At 43.7% G+C, this 3,599-nt stretch overlaps 1 pseudogene; it reads right to left on the reverse strand.

Moving 5' to 3' along the window:
- LOC138855303 (apolipoprotein D-like) overlaps positions 1 to 3,315 on the reverse strand; it is a 5,609-nt pseudogene extending 2,294 nt beyond the window's left edge.
- Between the last annotated feature and the right edge of the window lie 284 nt (positions 3,316 to 3,599).

Raw genomic sequence — 3,599 nt, forward strand, 5'->3', positions numbered from 1 at the left:
GGCAAGTACTTCGTAATTATCTTCGAAGCCTGGCACACCTGGGAGAGTGTATGTGAGGTGGTTGGGCGCTCTGTATGGTCTCTTCTGAATCACCCCGACACTTATCATGTTAGGACGGCTGAACCTGGTGCAGAGAACCTTGTTAGAGAACCGTATTGAGCGAAACGACGTATAACGAAACCAATTTTACCATAGGCCAATTAATATAAACAAGAGTTAAGTTGCTGGGTCAAGGGAGAGCTGAGACGAAGAGCAGTTGTGCTGCAGACACTCTAGGTCGCTATTATTGACATTTTTATTATTTTAGGCATCACATATTTTTCAGAATTATATAAGAAACCCGCTACATATCATTAAAACCAAATACCAACAACCATAAGGAAGGAAATTGACATTAGCGAACATGGACGGTTACGCTGATGCATGTCCTCCATCCAGATATTTAAGTCTTTCCATATTTTATATTCCTTCCTGGGAATTAATTTCTTTTTCTTGTCAACGTTATAATGAAACGACGTTGAACAAAGAGACGTTAAGTGAGGACTTCCAGTACATATTTCAGACATATTAATATAAGAGATGAGAGGTAGTGTGTACATTAGGCAGAGAGCCAGGTGTCTCCTGACCCTGTGATGTTCTGTCACAGAATCACGTGTGACTAGATCGTACACAGGACTTAAAATCATAGGATCAAATCTTAGCTTAGTTGATATTACAATCATGGGGGTGAGGGGAAGGTCCTAAACTCGCACCTAGAGGTAGGAGGATGCAATATAACCACGAACGAGTGGTGTTGATCAATAACAACACTGCAACTAGCCAAGGAGTCGAACCCATGCTGCTTTGGCCCGCCTCATGGTGAGCGAGAGATAGATGACGCTCTAGTCCACAGGGAGTAGGATGAAATTAGTTCAGAAGCATCCACACCATCGTATGTTCTTGGATGATGGGTGCAACATCCAGCTTGGCTGGGTGCGTCATTCTTGAGAATTGTGTAGCCCGTGGATTAGAGCGTCATCTGTCTTTCACTCGCCTTGAAGCGGGCCAAAGCAGCATGGGTCGACTCTGGCTAGTCACAGTGTTGTTATTGATCAATACCACTCGTTCGTGGTTACAATAAGTATATAAAAAAAGTCTGTCAGTTTTATATTATGGATATTTTATCCGTTAATGTTATTATTGTCAGTCATGAATGGCACTGGTGTTAATTGTTATGAGTCTTCTTAATTGTATGACATTAGTTTTAGTAGACTGTTGGTGTTTTATTCGTCACGAAACAGAATAATTATCCTTAAAATGAATACTTTTGAGATGATAACCCGGAGGTCTTTCCATCTCAATGACCCGTTACTTTGTCAGACTTTTTTTCGGGGAGGGGGTATTCTGGAGAATAATTTACACATATTCTACTATGTATGGTAATTTATTATTTGTTTTTAGTGTCTGTACTAAACACCTGACCTCGGAAATGACGGTGCACTCTGCTTCCTTGGATCAAATCTGATTACCTCATTCCCAAGAGCTGCACGACCCTCTGGGAGTTCGAGAGTTTTCTGGTGAATTTAACTAGTAATGCAAATGTTCAACTAACTTTAACATACTTACACAACGTCCCAAAAGTGCAGTTTGACTGAGATCTTTCCCGAGTGTCTGTCTTGAGGTAGGTACCTCTCAGCACCTACCCACAGTCTGGTAACCCACGAAGTACTGTTCTTGCTCGTACCAGCTACCCAGGTACTGTCAGGGATACACCATAATGTCAGTATGTACTCTCCTGTGTGTGGTTGTAGGGTCGATTCACAGCTCCAACTTTATTTTTCTGCAGTATATAAATATGGTTAGGTAAGGTTGGTCAGGAAACAGGACAAGTGTTTCCTGACGCGGTCTTAGTTATATGATGACCCACAGCTGGAACTTTTGGTCATCTGACCGAGGTCTTCAACTGGCTTACCCTCCACCCTGTCTTGGGAGTGTCTCGAGAACTATGTCTCTATGGAAGGAGGTACAAGTACCTCCTCATCTTCCGGGACCAACTGTCCCCAGGCCTAGCCACATTCCCGCCCTCACGGGGCTCGTAGGGAGAAGCTAGGCCTCTGGTCTGCCATCTTCCCGCCCCAGGGGCTCTGGGAATGGCAGTCTTGTGAGCTGCAGGTTAGGTTAGGTAAGGTTGGTCAGGAAACAGGACAAGTGTTTCCTGACACAGGTCTTAGTCAGATGATGACCCACCTTATTATTATTATTAAAAATTGCCGGTATTCTCCCGGCCCGGGCCTTTCCAAGTGGTGGCCGGCCTTGGCTCCTCTCTAGGGAGTGTCTGAGACCTAAGTCTCCCATGAGAGGAGACACAAGTACCCCTCATCTTTGGGACCAGTGTCCCCAGGCCTAGCCACATTCCCCGCCCTCACGGGGCTCGTAGGAGAAGCTAGGCTCTGGTCTGCCATCCCCGCCCCAAGGAAGCTAATGGGAATGACAGTCTGAGCTGCAAGCTCCGGCTCAGGCACCTACCCTACCCTAGAAGGGCTGGGCATGGTGTCGATGATGACCCACCTTGGAGCTTTGGTCATCTGACCGAGGCCTTCCGCTGGCTTACAGGTCCACCCTTAAAAATAATGGTTATTTTTAACCAATTGATACATGAGCTGCAGATGGTAGCAAGATCGGCATAGTGTTATTATTACTATTAATTATTATTATTATTATTATTATTATTATTATTATTATTATTATCATCATAATGAGGTATTATTAACCATTGGGATGCAGGAAGGTCAAGAAAGGGGCTGAGCTTGCTACCATCTGCAGCTCACAAGACTGCCATCCCCACGAGCCCCCTGGGCGGGGCAGATGGCAGACCAGAGGCCTAGCTCCCTACGAGCCCCGGGAGGGCGGGACTGTGGCTAGGCCTGGGGACACTGTCCCAAAGATGAGGAGGTACTTGTACCTCCTCCCATGGGAGACTTAAGTCTCGAGACACCCCAGATAGGGGGGCCAAGGCCGGGTCACCACTACTTGAAAAGCCCCGGGGCCGGGAGAATCCCGCGAATAAAAAAAAAAAAAAGAAAAAATTAGATGCGGTACATTCCTTATATTACATTTATTTACATTAGAGTTTTTATAAATTACAAATATAATTTAGCATTATATTTAATATATTTTGATGTGCAAATACATCAGAACATTTAATTAATAAAACTTTAACCTACTCCAGTAAAAATTTATAATTATTGGTGTTTTGGGACAGTTTCCCCTGAAGAAAACTTGAGCATGGGACAAGAGGCAGACAAGGGAGACTATCATCAACCTCAAACACCCCATTATTACGGTTATTTTCACCTGTAAGGAAAAAATGTGCATTTAGTTTAGCATGGTGGTATGTCTCCATGCTGAGACAACATTATTGGCCGTCTTTACTTTGTCAGTAAGTGAGAGAATGTCCCTAGAAAGTCACTTTCACTTTTTTTTTGAGTTACCCTAAAATAAACAAAACTGATAATAAACCAAGGATCCCCCTGATAACTCACTTCAATTCAATTCAAGTTTATTCTCTATAAAGTTACAAATGTGGGTTTCAGGTTTCGGGTATTGTGTGGTTTACATGT

This window comes from Cherax quadricarinatus, chromosome 88 (genome assembly GCF_038502225.1).
Source record: "Cherax quadricarinatus isolate ZL_2023a chromosome 88, ASM3850222v1, whole genome shotgun sequence".
Classification (NCBI taxonomy): Eukaryota; Metazoa; Arthropoda; class Malacostraca; order Decapoda; family Parastacidae; genus Cherax; species Cherax quadricarinatus.